The sequence below is a fragment of the Manacus vitellinus genome, unplaced genomic scaffold, assembly GCF_001715985.3.
Source record: "Manacus vitellinus isolate BGI_N305 unplaced genomic scaffold, ASM171598v3 scaffold_60_pilon, whole genome shotgun sequence".
NCBI lineage: Eukaryota > Metazoa > Chordata > Aves > Passeriformes > Pipridae > Manacus > Manacus vitellinus.
In genome coordinates, this window is record NW_021940687.1 from 1185643 (window position 1) to 1206328 (window position 20686).

The 20686-nt window shown below is 41.9% G+C and overlaps 1 protein-coding gene across 1 annotated transcript in view; it reads left to right on the forward strand.

Moving 5' to 3' along the window:
• The window catches only part of LOC108641397, a 98091-nt gene that overhangs the window by 24837 nt on the left and 52568 nt on the right, over nucleotides 1–20686 (forward strand). Inside the window, exon 3 of the mRNA XM_018083064.1 lies at nucleotides 5642–5722. The gene's annotated coding sequence lies outside the window, so the exon portion shown is untranslated. The remainder of the gene's footprint in view (nucleotides 1–5641; nucleotides 5723–20686) is intronic.

Sequence of the window (20686 nt, forward strand, 5' to 3'; positions counted from 1 at the left end):
TGCCCTCTGCTGGCCGTCGGCACCCAGGCAGAGGGAAGCCCTTCGGCAGCACGGCCGGGGACCTTCGGGGCTGAACTTGTGATCTGGCTAATTCTGCTGGAATGTAAAGTGATTAGAAGCAGCATTAGAGTGTCAACATAAAAGCTCCTTCTTCAAAGTGACTGCCATAGGAAGGAGAGTAGCCTATGAGCAAACTAGCCTGAGCAGTAGTGTACCCATCCTCAGACTTGAACTTGAACCGTCAGGTGTCAGCCTAGCTCTGTCTTGAGGGTTTTCAGTGCTGTTACACCACTTATCTTTTTCCCAACAAGCTCCCTTTCTCTGCCCCATCATGTACACAAAACTGAGGCACAGGTGCTCCCAGTGAATTCACAATACTTCATATTCCCTTGGAGAGAAAAAATAAAAGGATAGATGGGTAAGTCAAGAGCAGTCAGAACTGCTTTCTGCACGCTGAAGTGTGTTGCTCTTTTATGGGAAGGTACAGCACACACCAGCTGTGCTGTCCTCCTGCTCCCCTCACCACTTGCAGGGAAGGTGAACAAAGGTGACACAGTCCCTTCCAGGGCTCCACTGTGCTCAGGGTTATATACACCTTGTACTTCCATACCCAAACCTGTCTACCCTACAGCTTCTCTGTCCTTGTGAACTGGTTCTTCCGCCACCCTGAATTTGTTTTGCTGTGTCCTTCTGTCAAAAAGAAAAGCTATTTCCATAACCTTATGTTTAATGTTTTTGTGTTAATCCTCACATTCTTTATCTAAATCCAAATAATATGCATTGCCTTTACTATTCTGAAGGAAAAATACTTATCTTGGATCTTAAATGCCTAATTGCATTTGATTAAACAAAGCCTTCTTAAAATAGACCCCTGAAGGAAAAGATCCAATTGTTGGCTTGTTAAATACCAAACTAAAACAAAACCCTGAGGAAATGAAGGGGGGGGCTGTCGATGGTGTTACAGTTGCATAGGACTGATGGTAAGAAAAGTGGCACATGTCCAGAAGAGGCCCACAGCAAAGAGAGGAAACCTGGCTCACATGGAGAGTGGGATATGCCACTGCAGAGACTGATTTGTATTTGCAAATGAAATTTAAGGGACAGCTGTATATATATTCTATAGTTTGAAGACTATTCATTAAATAATATGAAATAAAGTGAAGAAGAAAATAATTATGGTGACAAGAAACAACTCAAAACACTACTGTATTCTTTCTTTAGCTCCCTGAAGACTGCAGGTCTTTGTGTTTCAATGCATGAGCTACTGTTTGGCACATTTCCTGAACCATTTTGTCTATTCACTTCTTGCTAATGTGAAAGTGCCCAGACTCCCTGGAAAGGCAGCTTTGTTGGAAACCTTTCATTATCAAGGATTAGCTGTTTGGTAAACCTGTGTCCCCTTTAACAGTCTGATGGGAAGTGCCAACTAATGAAGGGCTCATTGTGGTGGTGCCCTGAGTGTGGGACTTGAGTCTGTTTTATTGCTCAGCTTGCAAACCAGGGTCTTTTGTGTTCCAAAAGACTGAAGGGAAACTGAGTCATGGCCCTTGATTCTGTTGAAAACGTGGTGAAAAATACGCTTTCCTTTCTCAGTGCTCTTGCCACGTTTGTGGTCTAAAGGCTTCATGTATCTGGGAATTTTGTTGATATGTTACAGAATTACATGTGTACATTTGAACAATGTTGTGTCAATGCGTAGCCACAGCTTACATGAAACTTCCATATAATGCCAGCATGAAAAACCGAAATAAAGAAACCATTAAGTGCCTTTATCATTTCATAGTGTAGTTGTAAAGCTACCTGACAAAACCTGAACATCCTCATGCCACCCCTAGTCAGGTAGAAGGCATGGTAGACAAGTACAGGATTTACTTTTTCATTGATAACACTTCCATATGTGTTTTAAATTTCAAGAGATTTATTGAAATCCTTTATAAAAGTAATGGAATGGAAATCCATTCTCTGTGAAAAGTGTTCCAGTACAACTTAAATCATGAAGAAATACTGCTGAAAATCATCATCAAGTCTGTGATGTCAAACAGGATTCTTTTTATCTCTACAGTAAATCTCTCTCATTGAAACTCCCACGCCACTCGCACACCCAGGGATGCCCGGTGCGTGCAAATGCAAGGGAGCAAAGAAAGGCAGCCCTGTAAACCATCTGGGCAAGAAAACAAAGCCCTACCCACAGCCCCAGCCAGACTTCATGTGTTTGGGGAGGGGAGTGTGGAAGCACCCAAGGAATTGTAAAAAGATCCAGAGGCTGTTCAGGACCAGTGCTGTTGGGTGGGGGGTCAGCAGGTCAGTGTGGAACTGGTCATGTTCCACTAAGAGAAGGACCCAAACACATGGATTGGATTTTGTCTCCTCCTCTGTTACAGCTAATTAGGCCAAGTGCAGAGAGTGTCCCTACTGATCCAGGACATGTGTGACACAAGTGGTTCCTGCCAAGGGGAAGCAGTTCTGGGTGAGTGTTATTAGCTCTGTCTGGGCAGGAAAGGCAGTCAGGTAACTCAAGGGGGGGTGTGTGTGATTGAGGGAGTCATGGAAGAGATGATGTTCTAATGCAGGGTTTTGAACTCATTATCTGCATTCAAACGCTGCAAGAGCACTAATCATGCACATTAATGTGTGTGGTTGGAAGTGACTGAAGAGTGGCCAAGAATACAAAGGGTACTGCAGCCCATATCTCTCCCATTCCCCAAGCCCTGTCTGACCTCTTGGCTTCATGTGGCTCCTGCTGTCTGGTTGTACAGGACTGTGTGAACACATGGGGATGTGTTACATTTTTACTGGTGATCCTCAATACTTCTTCACAGTTGGCTTTTTATGTCTCAGTGCTGAAGTGGCTCCATACCATTCAAAAAGGGAGGAGATGCAGTGCTACGTTTGTCTTTGTAGTGTAGTTGTGTAAGTGGGTATAGGACACCAGTTCCCAGCACTGTTCAGGGCTTTGTGGTGGTGCAGGGGGACAGGGCACTGTGAGGACACAGGATAGGAGCTGTGGCACTGCTAGTGACTGATGATACCAGTGGAAAACAGGCCCTTCCTCTCCAAAACTAACCACTCTCCTGCTTCTCTGGCAATTCTTATGTCCCCCCAATAAACATGTACAATGTAACCCCCCATTTCTAAGATAAAAGTTGTATCTACATTTCTAGACATACTATATTCTTCCAACAGCCTGTGACTTGGCTAAACAGGAGGAAGACCGGATGTGGGATAATTTTGACAGACACAAACGTCATTCCCTCAATAAAACTCTGGCCCAAGCCTCCACTCCTGCTGCTGCAAAGCCACAGGCACCAAAACTGGTCCAGGTCTCAGCCCCAGCAGTTTCTCCAGGAGCCCAGCACCTCTGGCAGCACCACTCTAGCTTGGCCTCACAAAGTTCTCCTGCCCCTGGGAAGGGAGCATCTGCTCAGAGTTTGATCATTCTGATTTGGTCCCTCCTGGCTGAAGTCACAAGCGAACCATCCACAGCCACTTTCCAGAGAAATGAAGCAGGGATGTGGAAGCCACCTGAGGCCCTCACCTGGCCTGTGCACGGCACTGAGGTTTTCCTACCTGGAGCTGTTCTGCAGAACCTTCTTCCACCAGAGGGCAGCTGGGAAAAGGAATGTGATGGGCTTGCCTGGCTCGAGATGAGACAGCAGCTAATTTGATGCTAATTATTACAGTTGTAATTTCCTCCCTAAGCAGATGCAATCCCCTTCAGCCATCTCCAATGGCGTTATGCTTAGGGAATGCTCCCCACAATAAAAGCAAAGGCTGTGTTCTTTCCCAGTTCCCCACAAGATCCATCCTCAGACAGAATCTGAGCTAGACACAATACAATTAGTTATTTGTGTTCTTGAATTAGCAAAAGACTAAACTTTAAATACCCAATAATGCATCTGAACGATGTGTTTGCAATCAGTTTGTCCCTAAGCTCCATTTGTTGCAGATGTGGCATGTTTTCTGCAGCCTAAGGTGGCAAGAGCAGAGGAATTCAACAGCTCTTTACAGAGAGCTCAGCACTGCATCTCCTCCCTTTATGAAAGGTGTGGAGCCGCTTTGGTGAGACATAAAAGCTTATGATGAAAAACTATTGTAGGATCACAAGTGAAAATAAGTGACAGCTGCTACCTGGTGTAGTCATATGTGGAGAATACAGGGAATGGAGCAAAACCACTTTTCTAAGTACTTATTTTGCCTTTTCTTGTGATTAAAGGAGCTACCCAGCTATCAGACTTGGGATCCATCTGTGCTAGCATATCCCACACTCCCTGTGACCATGGTGTGTGCTTTTACTGTTACAAGTTTCAGATAATCACTGAAGACTGAGACAAAAGATTCAGTGTTTTTCAAACAGAGACAAGTGGCAGCTCTGACCACCTAATGACTAATCTCAGTCTAATTGTGGTTTTTGCTTTTCATACTTTCCCTTTTGCAGTTTCTTTCATTTGCTTTCCCTTTTATATATACTGTTACTTTCTCTGGGAAGAGAGATTTGCTCCTCTGTCTCATGTTGAGGCTGAATTCAGCTGAAGTCAGTGAGGTCTCTACTGCACTAACAGCAGTTATTTCTGTGGAAATAAATTGGACTTCAGAGAAACTGGAGCTTAGGATGATGGTTGCAATTGAAATATTATTTAAGTATGTTCATATCTCATGTTATAAACAAGAAAGTCCACCACTGTACTCATCTGTCACAAAGATAGCAAAATATTAGTTATGACAGTTCCTCTCCCTCTGAAGATATTACTCATGTTAAAGCTGACTGTTTGTTGTTATTTCCAAAGTTTTAATTAAGATTTTGCATTGAACTGAGAGGGGGTATGAACTCTCAGAGCTGAAGACATTATGGTGCTTTTTGCCTTCTTTGGAGGTTTCCAATGGAAACTTCATGTTTTCATACACACGATCCCTTTTGGTTTATGTGGCTGTGTCTGATGATCAGGACAAACATGGGAGAGAGCAGGATGGAAGATTATTTACGGATGACTATAGGGACATGGGAAGAGTGGAGGGATGAGAAGATAAAAGAAGGAGCAGTTAACCTCCAAGCCATGCAGAAGAAGCGAGGAATTGAGTTCCTGTGAGTTGCCAGAGCTATAAACAGCAGAAACTTCTTTCCTCCTGGAAATCCATAGTGGTACCCACATGAAGCCACAGCCTATGCAGTGGTTGGCTGCTGGCAGGGGAGCATGGGCTGTGCAATTCCCCACCAGTGCGCCCTCAGTTCTCCATGGACACGGGGATATAGAGCATTTTGGTGCCTAAAGCAGTTGCTTTTTCCCTCTTCTTTGTAGCCTGAACAATTATAACAATAAACCAAGTCTTGAGCGAGTTTCGTCCACTCCTGTGTGAGTGAAACATGGAACTTGTGAAAATCCATTTGTTATATAATTAAAGACTGCACTCAAATACATCATGTCACACAAGTCACCTTAATTTTGGTGATTTTTAATATTTGAGAGCCTGATATTGCAACCAGAGTGATGTTCCTTTAGCTCTATTTTCTATGAATAGTTTTCACTTAACTTGAGAACGCTTCTTTCCCCATGGGCAGGTGGACTGAAAGCAATAGTGCTGATACCTCCTTGTTCCCTAAAGGTCAAATTGATTTTTTTTCCTTCCTTCCTGTATCTCTACACAGGAGTGCCAAGGAAGTGCTGTAAGAAGGACTGCTGGAGAAACAGAAGAGAGTACTTCTGAGAAGACACGGTGCCACGTTGAGGTGACAGTTGCCTCTGTTTTAGTGGGGAACATGCTTTCATTCATGGTATAGTCAGAAGGGCTCTTTGTCTCTGTGGGGATTGGAACTAATCATCTGTGCTGCTCTACCAGCTTAAAATTCTAGCTTCTTTAAATGGGAATATTTGAGCAACACAAGAAAATGTTCCAAAAAAAGTCTATTTCAACATGATCCATAGCAGGTGCCCACTTTAAAAGTTGCCATTTCAGCTTCTGAAATTTCAGAACATCCTTCAATGGAAAGCTAATTTTATAGCATAATCATTCCATCAATCTCTGCAATACCAAATACACAATTATAAGTTCACTCATGTCTCTTATGTATACTGAATTATGATAGATTTTTAATTATATGACAGTACACTCAATATCATATACAGTGTAACAGAATTTAATGATTCATTTGAAGACAATGCAACCTAAATGTTCAGCCCTTCCTAGGATTGTCTCCCACATATGTACAGTAAGTACAGCTGAAAAGCTCAAAGCAGCAGTGGATTATTTTTTCATGATTATGAGCTATGGGGAACTAACTATTGTTTGAATCTGTCAAACTATGAGTTTCCAGAATTGAATCCTTTTTTCATAATTAAAGGAGTTGATCCTGGATAAGACAGTGTGTCAGACCTTGCACCTGAGCCCTGTTTGATGCTAGTTTTACTAGTTAATTTAATTAATTTTCCTGGTATTATGTAGACTTGTTTTATGAAGGTTAATAACGCTCCCAGAGCCCTCACACCTCTCAATTTAATGTGTGCCTCCACTGTCATAGGATGTGAGTGCTCTGCATTCTTTGTGTTTGCTGTTCCATTATGGAAATTCAGGGAGGCACAATTATCCTTGGGGAAATGTTGAAGGGAGGTGCAACAGCTGTGATAGGGCTTGTCTCTGCTCTGGCTTTTCACATAATTGCTCTACTTAAAAGCTTGGTCTAGTGTCTCCCATTTTGCTTCTTCTCTTTCTTATTTACTACATCTCCATTCTTCCCAAAGTCATAAAGTACCTCAGTTTCCATATGTGTATCATTCCTGCTTTCTATAATCTGGCTTTTGTCTCTCTGCTGCCAGAAGTGTGGCATGTAAACTTTATAGCTTCCTAGCTCTAAAGGATACTTACAAGAACATCTTATGTATTTTATGGCAAACAAAATAAATGTGGTGATGCAAGTGGGACCATAAAAACATCTGGCCAGGAAAGCCCCTTTCTAGCAGGTTGCCTTTCTTCCCAAGCCTACCATAGAGGAGTTCACACATCACTTGTTGCAAATGTTTTCTCTGTAGCTAAAACTGACTCATAAGGCAAATTGCTCTGTCTGGGGAGGAGGAGGTCAAAGGGCTGCATCTGTACTTGAGTGTGGTTCTGTGTGGGAGGCTTGGGGGGAGGCTTAAGTTGAGAAGAAGCCCAATTTAGAACACAACTAAAAATGAAAAATACACCTATTCACTGAATTCCAGGTAAGGTTAAGAGGAAAGGTTGCCAGCCAATGCTGTCAGTGGTCTGTTTGCCTGCTTCTGGCCTTTTCTAGCAAGCAGAAATTTAAAGTGATTAATATGCAGTCTCTTCATTTGAATGGAATTTAAACAGCAATTTTCTCTGGTGGTTTAATACATGTGAAATATTCTACTAAACTCTGGAATTTCGTGCTGCAGATGCATAAATGTATCCCCTTCCCTGTGTTCTCCTCACAAGAACATCAGACAACACCCCACACCTTTGAAAAGACAGAATGGTAAAACTGGTTTCATATAGTTCCTGTCTGAGAGGACACCATTCTTCAAACATCCTGGATTTTAAATGTTTCTGCTGCTCCCTGGGAAAATAAGTAGTAAAACAAGCTTGTGTGTATGTGAAACCAGTTACAGAAGTGAGTTGCCTACATATAAACAGTCTTAAAAGTGTGGGGTTTTTTAACATAATGAAGCAATTTCTGTTTGCTTTTAACATGGGAGCTGATGACCCTTTCCTGTTGGAAAGGTACAGCAAGTGTTTGGGAAGGTGGGGGACTCAGTGTTTCAGTAACTGAATAGCTTTGGTTCACTTCCTTTACCTGCCCTGGAAGGTGCTGACTTATCAGCAGGTTCAGATCTTACTAACACCGTTGGGAATCCCTTGAGCTCAAAAGGAATTATTTGCATTTCTGGCATCTCAAGAGTGGAGTAGGACACTGCTTCTGATGACAGCTGCACATCATATGTAAAATCCTAAACATTTCATGAGTCCTGACCCCCATCTGGAAACAGGGGTCCTAAAAGTAAACAGTGAAATGACAGTTGAGATGATCAGCCACTTAGTAAAGATTTAAAAGCCTGCCTTTAGTGCTCCTGTTTCAAAACTTTGGTAGATGCTCAGAGTTTCTACATATCCTTTCCTCACAAAATTAAATTAGATATTAATTCAAATGCACCACAGACATTTATGGTTTACCAAAGTTAGGATACATATGGAAACTTTGCTTTCATGGATGTTTATGACTCTCTAAGCAAGCAAATTCTCCTGAGATAATGCTAATTATCAGTGGAACCTATAGGAAAGTTCATGTTTCCTGAAACCATATCTGATATCCTCATATCCCTTCCATTGATTTGCAGGAAATGGAAGGCATGGGCTTCAGCAGCAGCTCAAAGATGAGATGTGCCATGTAGGCTTATGTCATATAGAAAAGGTTGGGCACAAATTTAGGTTGTTCTTCAGTCCTCATTTTCCTAGTTGTTGTTCAAGTGGATATTACCAACAAAACCTGGGATCCCTGGAAGTAGGAGCATAAATGCTATTACTAAAAATAAAGCTTTCATGGAGTTAAAATGGAAGCAAATCCATCTCCCGTGTGATTTGAACTACTGGTAGCAGAATAAAAAACCGTATAAAAAGCTGTGCTGTGGCTACTGACATGAAAATGATCAGAGTTTAGAAATGTGCTCCTCTAATGTCGCCTTCATTAGAAAATAGGTGTATTGAGTTGCTTACTTGGAGACAGCATCTAAGTGGAGATACAGTTGCTTGAAGATTTCAAACAAAATAGCAGATTTAGGGCAAGGAAAGGGTTGTCCAAAGCTCAAATGGATGTGTTTACTTGAGGAAGGGGTCATATCATTAGGGATTGGAAGTTATTTAATTTAATGAGGCAGAGGACACAGATGTTTCTCTATGTGGATGTATGACCTTGACTCAGAAATCAGTTTCCCAGTTTGAAATGGAAGTATCTAGAACTCATTTAATCTGGAACGACTTAGGTCAAATATATAAAGCCATTATATTCTGTTGCACAGTGGTTCAGTTGCACAATAGTTGGTAGAAGAGTTTTAAGTATTATTATTATTTTAATAGCACGCATAGTGCTGAGAAGAAAAGAAGCACCATGCTACTTTTCTGGTCTATGAATTGTCCTAGGAAGTCAAGTCAACACTTTTGTGGGAAAGATTGTTGGGGTGAGCTTTTCCTAAAAAACAGAATAGCTCAGACGAGAAAAAAAGTCATAAAGTACTGTCAACATTAATTTACAATGAAAGAAAGATGGCAAACGGAGAACACAGCAAAAAGGAAATTGGCTTCTTTCCATGATACTCTATGGCTTCCACTGTCCTGGAGTTGTGCAACTGGTTTTCTGAGCATGAAGCAGATGGGACACAACAGGCTTAATCTTGTTTTTGTCGATGTTGGTGACTCACCTGAGCTTTAATATGTGTGATTTGAAGCCCATGATTGAGCAGCAAGGACTGAGAGGACATGAGGAATGAGATACTCTGTAAGTCAGTGAATAGTCCAGCAAGGTTTGGTCCACAGCTGAGAGCCTGAGAAAACCAACTCTTCTAATTTGGTGTCTTATGCAAGCTCATGGGTGTTTTCTTGGAACCTTTTTCCTGTAGCATAATGTGTTGGAAAGAACTGGTTTTGTGGCGAGGCAAGGGAGCATCTGGCAGGCAATGAAGCTGCTAGCTAACCCTCAATGACTCAGAAGAAAGCTTCGTGTCCTGCCTTGATTTACTGCTAAATCATAGGCAATCAAGGTGGCTTTCAGTCCAATTACTAATGCCAGGCACACACAAACAACATAAAGCTTGGGATGCAGTGACATCTTCCCAGTTTGAAATATTTCTACTTCTTGCCTGAACTGCACTTTTTGGGGGCAGCATTCTCCCTTACCTCCATCTTCCCTGCTTTTACTGCTGATTAGAGAGATTTTTGCAGGTGACTTCTGCAAGGCAGGCCCAGTGCAGTGGACAGGAGCAGAAATAATGATCAAAGCAGGCTTAGTGCTCACAGATGGGTGTGTGCAAGCTTGGACTTGCAAGTACTTAGAACTGCCTTGGTGCATAGGCAAAGGCAAACCAAAATATACTCATTGTCTTATACACACACTGTGAGAAATTTAGCCCATTACTGTAAAAAAACCCCCTATTCTTCATGAGATAACAGGGTTGTATTTCTTTTACTTAAGCCTTGAACTCTTTAAGGGATCTAAAACATTCAACTGTTTGGCAAAAATAAAATGCAATGAATATTCTAGACTTGGCCTATTTTAGAACATAGATTTGCCAGATCTTTAGATCTTTTTCCTAAGAAAGTGCTGCTATTCAGGGTGTTTAGCCAGAGAGTCTCATCCCCTATTTTTTTACTGGCATTGATATGTGGGCTCTTTGGGCTGTGCAGACAAAAGCCCAGAGAACGTGAGTTCATTCAAGTGTGTAATGCTCTGTGTCTCTGACTTTCTCCATTACTGAGATCATCCAGATCCAGTTCTCCTCTCAAGAGATAATTGTTTTGCTTTTATCTCACTGTCAGTTTTGTCACAGGTTTTCCATTTTTTGTCATGGAAAGTTGCTATGAAAAGGTCTCAGAATGACAATGCAAATATTGTAGCTCTTCCAGGAAGCCAAAAAATGAAGGGTTTTGTTGGTTGAAAAATGAATTTGTTTCTTTGTTTGCTTGTTTTTATTGTTCCAAACCTCTTCCCTGAGTTTCTCCTGAGCTCTTCAAGTGCAAGGACTCTGTTCTTGGAAATGTTAAGACACCATTATTGTAGAACTGTTTACCTCAAAGAACAGACACGCTTATGGCGTCCCTTTTCACTTCTCCCTTGCTGTTTGTTGGGACATCCTGCCATTTGGGCTCTTCTGGGCAGGTTGTTCAGGGTGAACATAGATCATCTCTTACTTTGTCTTGCCATCAAAGAGTGAGCAAATAATTGGAGTTCTATAGCACCCAGAAGCAATAATAAATGTTTCTGGCCCTCTAAGTGTAATAATTGCCTCCATTCAAGGTGTGAGGAAAGCTTTAGAAGCTTCCAAGTGTTGGGGGGGAGGTTAAAATTTTAAGTAGCCAGGTTTATAGTTTTATACATCCATCAGTGAACATTATTTTCTGGCAATTGCAGGTGCCTTGGGCAAGATTTTATCGCTCTCTTAAAGTCAATGTGACAAGCCTGGATTTTTGGCCACTTGGTATGTCACTTGACCCTTGACATATGTGAAAAATTACTATCCAAAATACCTCAGATGCATGAATCTGAAAAGATCTTGGTGTGAATATACACGGGTAAGTACATGAGTTCTTATGATCACCCAAACTGTTTCTGTTCAGCCAAGCTTAACAATCTTTTACCAAACTGAAAATAATCTACTTAAAACTCCAGAATGCAAATGACTGGAAAGGCAGTGAATGCAGACTGCAGGTCAGGAATGTCATTTTGTCTATTACTTTGTGTTTGGTATTCAACAAATGCAAATATCTGCAGGGCTTCAGCAGTCAGAGTTAATAACACAATGATGAGGCTTTATGATCTGAGTAAAATGGAAGTGACAGTACACGAAGACAAAACTAACAAAATTCTTACACTGCAAAAGCTGAGTCTATAGATGTCAGATGTTCTGGGACCACTGCATGCTCAGTGTGCAGCTCAGCGGTTTAGGATTGGGTTTTGGCACTATGATGAACATGCCATTCTGAAATGTGAGCAGGAACAGATTGTTTCCATTTTCAGGTGGCTCTGCTTGTCCAAGATCTATCCATAGACATGCAGAGATGCTTCCATTGAGCCTGCAGTTCATGGTGTACCTGGAAGCATTCCATGGTCAGCACACACCTCTCCATGCTAATCCCTGGGACTAGCAGGAAGCAGGTCTTTGCTGAACTCACTGGGACTCTTTGATAAAGCCTTGCCTGACCTGCATAGGAGGGAGTGGCTACCCATGACTCCTGCCACCTCTGGAAGGCAGCACATGCTGTACTTTCTAAGATATGGAGAACTGTGAAGTATCACAAGACTCTGCAAGACTTCCTTTAGTTCTTAAAGCCCAAGACATTTGAACTGGGATTATGTGAAGAACTTTGATTTCATTTGGAAAATATTTCAGTTCCTTACTATTTTCCAATTCGGAGAAAGACCAAAAGCTAAAATTAGGAAGGCAATTAGATCAAAACTTTAGTTGGCTTCTTATAGTATGGAGACCAGGCTAATGGTCTTTGCACCTGGGTCAAGCTGGCAACTCCGTGTGTCTCTATTCCTTCCATAGGGCTTCCATAACTATCACACAGCAACAGCTCTCAGCTTATTTTGGTTGGAGCCACATGCTCTGACTGCTCTCAGCCATCCTGAAAACTAGAACTGTGCAGAAGCAGATCAATACCCCCAAGCTGTGCCTTTTGAAGAGATTATTCAAAGGTTCTCTGTGCATTGCAGCTACAGCAGAGATTGGCTGTATCTGGTAGCTTTATCCACCTGGAATAAATCACAGCCATGAAAGTACAACTGCCTGATATTGTGCTGATTTTCCCAGGGGACTGATACAGGTTGTGCTGAAGTGCATATAGTCTCATATTTGCTATTATTGCCGCATCAGTATAGCCTCAAAAATAGTGCAGCTTTACTAGCATGTAAAGCAGGCCAGGCTTATAAAAACTGAGGAGAGGCCTGAGGTATCTTTTTAACAGATCTGCTCAGATTTCTAGGATTCATCTAACATGAGCATGTCCCAGAGAGGAAATAGAGGAAGACTGAAATTCCTGCTGGGATGGAAGATTAGCAGCACTTATATGGTTATGATTAATCTCTTTCCATTCAACACATGCATTGCTTGTTAATTCTCCAAGTGCATATATATTCCTGCAGTGCCCAACCATGTCACTCCAGTGACTGCACAAATGCTTTAGGGCACAGCAGGCAGAAAACCAGCAGCTGAGATGCATCTCTAGTCCCAGTTATGTTCCCCATGAAGAAATGCATTGCAAGGCTGTGTTAGTGATCAGGGGCTAAGGGGGATTTTTTAGGGATTAATTTAATAGGTACCAGCCTCAGAGTCAATACACACACAGTTAATCCTTGGAACACATACTAAATATATGATGGTGACTTGAAGCAGTTCAAAGGTAAAAAGCATGAGGTTTTGGAGCCTGAGCAAGAGATCCCAGCAGATGGTCTGGTGCAGTGTCAGTTCTGCAGCTGTAACTGCAGTTTTTTGGTGTAATCCATTAACAGATTTTTGTTTCACAAATTCATTAACTTGATCTTGAGTACAGAGCTGAGGAACTGGTGGATACTGAGGAGCAGGGTGGGCTGGTAGACTCTGAGCTTCACCCTCCCTGCTTGCTGCACACTGCAGTTCAAGCCTGCAGCAGCCTCTGTTGTTCCAGCTTATCTTCCTGCCTTTTTTGTCAGTCATTGGCACTGAACTGGGAGAATTGCAGTCCTGTCACATGAACTAATGAGGGTTGCTTGGAACTGTCCTGCTGCCTGACCAGTTCAGGATTCTAAAATACTCAAGTTAGTGTGTTCTGGGGGGCTTTTAACACGTGCCACGGAGGTGTTGTAATTTGCCATTCGTAGTATGACTCAAATACCAGGTCATGGCTTGCATAACAACTGGTTGTTGCTGGAAGGAATTGATTCTAGAACTATGCGTCTTTAACTCTTGCCAAGTGCCATGCCATGCTAGTAAAGAGATGCATATTTCTTGTTTTCATCTGATACTTTCTCAGCTGTATTGGACTGTTTGTGGCTGGGGAGTTTGCAGGAAAAGAGCTTTTGGTAGAGGCTGACAACACCTGGATTTTCCAGAGATGGGTGAGTGCCAATGACAACTAACAAGTTTGCAGCCAAGAGGTGGGGTGTGCCCAGTTCTTAGACATCCACCTAGTTCTGTAGAAGGGTGGAAACATGTAGGGCTCAGTTTCTCTGTCAATGGAACAAATTACTGAGTTCTCTCCTGTAGGACAAACTGATTGCAAAGCAAGGTTTTAAAGATATTTGCGAACAAATGACCTACACAAAAGAAGTGAATCTACCACAAAGAAGAAAAAAACAGAAAACCCAGGAAATTATATAGATGATACAATACTGCAGGAAAAACACATGCAAGAGGGCAGCCACAGTGAATGGAATTTTAGTATAGGAACTGTATACTGTGATTTCCTGGAAGAAGGATTGCTACCAGACCAATGAAGCAGGAAGCAGGAAAGCAAGCTGGTCATCACCCTGTATTAAAGGAATACAGAGGAATATTATCTCTGGCTATACAACACTTTGTGCTTACAGTTTCAAGGCTTGGTCTGCATTTATATTTTCCACTGTAAAGTGTAGCAATATATGACAGTAATGGCATATTTGTCTCAGGCTATACAATCTATTGTGTATTGTGTAGCTATTGTTTCTGTATGCATGATCTAATTACTTGTGCTACGAGTGAAAGCATACTAATGCTAACAACACCTTGCTTGAAAATATTGGTTAAGAAGAACAGCATTTATATGTTAATCAAAGGAATAATTGCACCAAGACTACAAGTACTTTGGGTTTTTTCTCAGTTTTGAAGTAGTTCTTGACTGAAGAACTGGCCCCATTTCAAATAACTAACCTTGTGATGTCACCCACTTGAGAAGAAAGCTCTAGACTTACTTGCTCCACACTGATCAGCTGTGGGATCTCATCAGAGAGGGAGACAGCAGCTTGTGGGAATTTCTCTGTTCCTGGAATTGTTGCCAAAGAGCTTTTCCTACAGACAAACCTCTCCATAAAGTACTCTGCCTCTGCCCCACTTATTAAACTTTCTGCATTAGAAATCTGAATGAGTCCTTGAAATAGTAACATTGTCCTAACCAGAATATGTCACCTCATGAAAGAGTATTGTCTTATTCCCTGTCTTATCAAATCTCCCTAAAGGCTTCCTTTGATCAGTTCCAGTACAGTGTGGCCTTAAAAGTGGGACAAGGACTCTGACCTGAAAGCAATCTTTTAGTAGCATGGATATTGGCTGTTTTAATTTTCATACCCACTGCTGGTTTATGGCTCTTTCTGTGCGAGCCCCAATGACATTTTAGCTTTAGCACTGGTGCTGGTGTCACTGCATCTCACCTTACTGCAGGGGCCAGCACTTCCTCAGCATCTGGGGGGTGCAAAGACATGAAAATGGATTTTATGTCCAGTGTAGGGTACATTTGGAGTGATGGCTTGGATTATCCTCTACCTCACAGTAATACTTCCAACCAGGCAGAGGAGGTTTTAATGGCAAACTTGAATCTGACATGATATAACTTTGAGACAGTCGTCATGAGTTCCTGAATAACTTTAAGAATAAAAATAATGGAACTCTACTTCATTATGCCCTGTCGTTTGCATCATCTGCATGTGATGACAGCCCTCTGCCATCCACCTGGCTTGGAGATTGTGGAGAATAGTAGGTGGAGAAGCCAGTCATGCTGCTTCTAACTAGCTGACTACCACCACGATTTCTCTCTAACCCCAGGAAAAAAATCACATAAGCCTACCTCTACACTGCCCTCAAGTTTCTATTTGTTTGACTTGTTCAGAGCATATTTGAGAGCAGAATTGCAGTTTGGGGCCTCATTACTCCCCCCTTTCTCTGGACTTTCTCTGGACCTTTCTCTGGACTTTCTCTGGACCTAATCAGTTCTTTCTAGAAATTCTGTTTGAAATTCATTTCACTGGCTTTGTTAGGGACAAAGGCAACTATTGCCCAGGGATCTTTTTAACTCTTTTCTGAAGGGAGTTTTTCAACTAACATGAATAAGATATTTTCTAAACCCATAGTAAGAGCTCCCTGTTGAACTAAGCAACCAGGCATCTAACTCTGTGTTCCCTATGTCTCTAGTTTAGAAAAGAACCTTGGGGTCTAACCAGCTCTGAATTAACCTTGCAAGATTCATAGCAAGGCTTCTGGGTCTCACAGCCTAGGTTCAGTCCTGAATCATATTGTCCAACTGGAGTAAAAATATGTTCATCTCTCTGTGGGTAGGGGACTGAGCACGTGGTGACAGAGGTGACAGTTCTCTTTGTGGCAGCACCAGCAACTCCCCATGCATGCTTTGACAGAAATGAATGCTGGTGCCATTACTGAACAAATCCCAATCAGGTTTTTATCAATGACTTTTTGCTGCTAAGATTTTCTTTATTATTTTTCTTTAGAAACTTGTAATTAAAATCAGCTGTTAAACTGTCTTGTTATGTAAAACATAGCCTGAGAAGTTGTAACTTAGTAGCTGATGTCCATAAGTAATGGGATTTTGTTGGGCAGTGGTGGCCAGTGTTGGTGTCCAGGGATTTCTGACTTAGTAGCACAAATGTTTACCCAGCTGAGAGCTGAGGCTGTGGTAAAGCACAGAGATACCTATCTCAGCTCCAAAAAGTGCTGCTCCCCATTATAAGCCCAGAATCTCTTACCTTCTGTGAAGACAGAAAACTTAAATGCTTTGATTACAGGAAGGAAATTCGGAAGGATTTGAGCAGTACTTGAACCAACATGTTAGGCTGCATCAAGAGGTATATTTTGGTGAGAATGGTAATCAAATGAACTGCCCAAGGGCAAATAAGCAATTACAGTGGAGATGAAAGTGTCTGACATGATCAGAATACCTGTTTGGTCACTTAAGTCGTCATGTGCAGACACTTAGAGATGGCTGCCTGCAGCATGGCCCTTACTACCCAGGTCAGGTTGACAGCTTGAGGTCTTCACTCTTGGAGCTTTTGGTTTCAAATCTCAGTGTTTCAAAATCTGCGTCTGGGGACATAAAATAATGTTCCACTGGGCCATAGTCGATGTCTTATTTAATAGAGTATGGTTTTGTCTTTACTGACATGAAAACAATGACATCTCTAGGCTTTGTAGTCAGAGGGAAAGACAACACAGAGCAAAATTGTTGTTCCTCGGAGGAATCTACACAGGACATGGTGCTCTCAGAAGAGGCAAGAAGGCAGCCCCAGTCTCCATCCTCATTTTAAGCTCTGCACCATGCACATACGACTTCTCATGTTTGACCTTTACATCCATAAATCTGGAATGACATCAACATATTTTCCAACATTTAGTTGGTTTGGAAGCCAACATGATACAATCTACATAATACTCGACCAGTGCCACTGGTCTGCCTCTAGAGAATCCTGGTCTCGGTGTTCTGCAAGGTTTTGGTACCTAACTTTAGACAGGTACTTTTGGTTCAGGCACCCCATGGTGCTGCTCAGCCAAAATCAGTGTCACTTTAAACAGTAACTTTTGACTGTGGTGGTAAAAGGCAAAAAGGATATTTTGTTCTATGAGTCAGTGATAGTTTTCAGCTGCTGTTCTTTATAAAGCAGAAAAGGCATGTGGATTTAGATAGTATATCAGTAAGAAAAACGTCAACAGTGGCTGGCCTTGGGCACTTGAGGATTAACAGCTCTGTGCCTGTCCCAAAGAGAATAAATCCTTGTTGACCAAATGAAACCTCGGAATCGTGCACTGAAGAAATGAATACCACAGTTTTGCAAATAAAGTTTGTGTTAAGTGATAAACTCCTCACTCTGAAAATGGACTTGATAGTAGTGAGTTCCTGGGAACTGATTGTTTGCTTCTAAGGGGAGGGGATAAAACTGTGAAAGGTTAGCTGTGAAAAAAAGTCTGTCAGCAGTAGGCTGATGTTGTAGAAAATGCAAAATTTTGGACGTCAGAAAGCATTTTATAGATTTACAAATCTGAAGTCAAGGACTTCAGTAGATGTAGGATTGAGGGGGAAGATCTTTTAGATGTTTGCAGATGTCATAACAGATTAAATGAAGTTGCAGATTCTCTCTAATGCTGTTAGGTCTGCATGTAGTCATAGTATGTGGTGGTGGGTTTGTTCCTCCCAAGGTTGATGTTCCTGACTTCTCCACCTTTCCCCTGACTGGCAGAAGGAGACTGGGAATGGGAAGTTGTGCCCAGCACAGGGCAATCCCCTCCCTCACAGAGCCCCCCCGTCCCCCTCCACTCACAGAGCCCCCTTCCCCTGCTCTCACAGGGCAGTTTGTCTGGCCTGTATTTTTCAAGACTGTGGAAGGACTAGGGTAGCTCTGTAACAATTGCTAAGGTGCAGCCTCACATGGGCCTGATTGCTAGAAAGTTTACTGCAATTTTTCTGAAGTTTTGAACAGCAGAGTTTTCAGCAGAAGAAGTGTTGTCTTCAAGGAATTGCAGATAAGGGAATACTGTGCAATCTGCACATCCTGTGTGGTGAAGTGAACCAGCCCAAGAAATGCACCAGTCTGAGGGAAAGATCTCAGTTGATCTACAAAAGAGACGTCCTCATTTCCAACCCAGGAACAAGTAAAGCATGAAAGAATAGAGTGAGTGATGGGCAGTTGAGCTGTAACCTTAATTTCAGAAAAGATAAGCAACTGAAAGGGGAGTCAAGTCCTTGGGGCAACCCCCCCCGGCCAGTGGCAATGACCTGCTTTGGCACGTTGTTTGTAACAGAGACATTTCTGCAGAAATTAGAAATACTTGTAGATAAAAATCAGGCACCAAAATCTGGCTTTTCACATACATAGGTTGATTCTTATTAAAAATCTCTTAATTCATGTGTGAATAAACCTTTATTTTCCTTTTCATTTGTGAAAAATAAATGCAAAGGCACTGCAGAGCTGGACTTGTCTTAGTGGGCATTTCCTTCTGCTCAGAGTCTGAGCCAGGGCTCAGGCAAAGAATGCTTCAGCTGAACCTTGTGAGCACAGCCACAGGAGAGGCATGCAGGAAATAGAAGTCTGCCTGCCACTTGCTGAATAAGCAGGGTTTAAAAGTGACAGTAATTTCAGAATAAATCATAAAAAGTAATCCTTCGAAATACTTGAAACTTAAAAATTAACAAATAAAAGCATTGAAAAATCACAAGCCAGACACATTTCCCTCCAAGGAGTTTTTTTGAAAACTAATATTAGATTTTTAATTATTTTGAGGCTTGTTTTGAATTTTTATCTGCAGTGTTCCCCCCAAGTTGTGGCTCAGAATTTCCTTAAGGTTGCTGTATGTCTAGTATATTGACATATGTTTGTATATTTGAACTAAGATTTAGGGGGAAACCACTCTTTTTATCTATAAAATCATAAGGGATGGCAGTATTGTCATTTGGCGGATGAAACCACAGACAATATTGCATTTGTACCTTATATTGCAATTTAGAAATGACTGACCTGATTTCTAACAAGTGAGGTGTGCCCTTCCCTGTGATTGCATGTGCTTAACTCCTGCAGTTCCCACAATGACAGGGAAATTGTGGACATGGTCAAATATGGCTTCTTGCTCTAAAGAATGTGGTTTGTGCATGAACGTCTGATTGACATGTACCTCCCAAACACCAATATTTCTGCTTGCTATGGACTAACCAGAAGAGCAGCTGCTGGAAGCTGTAGAGGGGTTTGCAGTGCAGCAAATCCAAAGCAAGTGGGGATGTGCTTCCTGGGGGTGATGACACAGAGATCCTGTAGGTTTAATGTCCAGCTGGTGTTAGCCCCCCACGCTGGGGACTGTGTCCCTCCTCCCACCTTGCTGTGCTGTGGGCACTGCACAGCCATCTGCTTTTCTGCCCTGTGCCAGCAGTGTGGAGCATCAGAAGCTGCTTTGGAGCACCTCCCTAAAACATCTCTTCCTAGTGGAAAGATATTAATAGTGGGCAGTTTGAATAGTTCACATATAAAGCTAGCTAAAAAATAAGTGAAAGCTTGTAGTATCAGGCTGTGCTTGACAGTTGCTGTATTGCAGAATGATCTCCCCCTGAGAACTTGCTTGCACTCTGTAGTTGTCTTTAATTCCAAGTGCACTGTGTAACTCTCAGTCTTGGCCACTAAATGTTGATAGATTCTTTACTATGTGGCAGAAGTTGCATCTCTGTGTTGATGAATGTTGCTGAAGCACAGGTAAACTTCAAGGGACTTTAATGTTAAGTGAGGAAAAAGAAGAAACTGAAATTACATTTACTCTTCTGCACTTCAAAAGACTTGTTCTGCAATTTTTCCTTCCCTTTAAAGATAGTAACCAGAAAGCTCCCAGTGTGGGAGCCTTTGCTTTTAAATGCTGCAGCAAGCGTAGCACTCACTGGTTGAACTTGCAGTTGGCAAAAGCAAAAGCTGGGGGGGATGTACGGGAACATGTGCTGCCCTTTGTAGTTCCAGTTCTTTTAGAAGCACTCACAAATAGCTTTAGTTTCTTTAGCAAATACAATGGCATCATTCTGGGCATGCCTAGTGGAAGTGTTCTGGGGCTAGTAAACTGTGAACAAACCTGTTTGCATTGCTGCACTGTACAGCAGCACAGATAAGCCCTAATTGTTATGCAACTCCTTAGCATAAGCTCCTGGCATGGCTCATATGCTTCCCTTGTACTAAGACCGTCCAAAATAGCAACAAGAAAGCATGTAACTAAAGACACAGCAGGAGTGTGGAATTCACCCAGGCCTTGGATGTGCTAAAGACTGAACAATTCTTCATTTTAAATCTTCCAAAATGCTAAGCATAATGTATTTCCTTCGGAGCTTCTTCAAGGTAAGCGATTTCAAACTTTTCCTGTTTGTTTGGTTTAGTTTTGTTTTGACAAGAGAGAAACTTAGATTTGAAGTCTTTTACAGGAATAGAAAGTAGCTTTCTTGAGAACTGATGTCCAGTAAGTGCCCTCACCAGGTTTACAACTTGCTTTGCTGTGTTAACATTTGATTT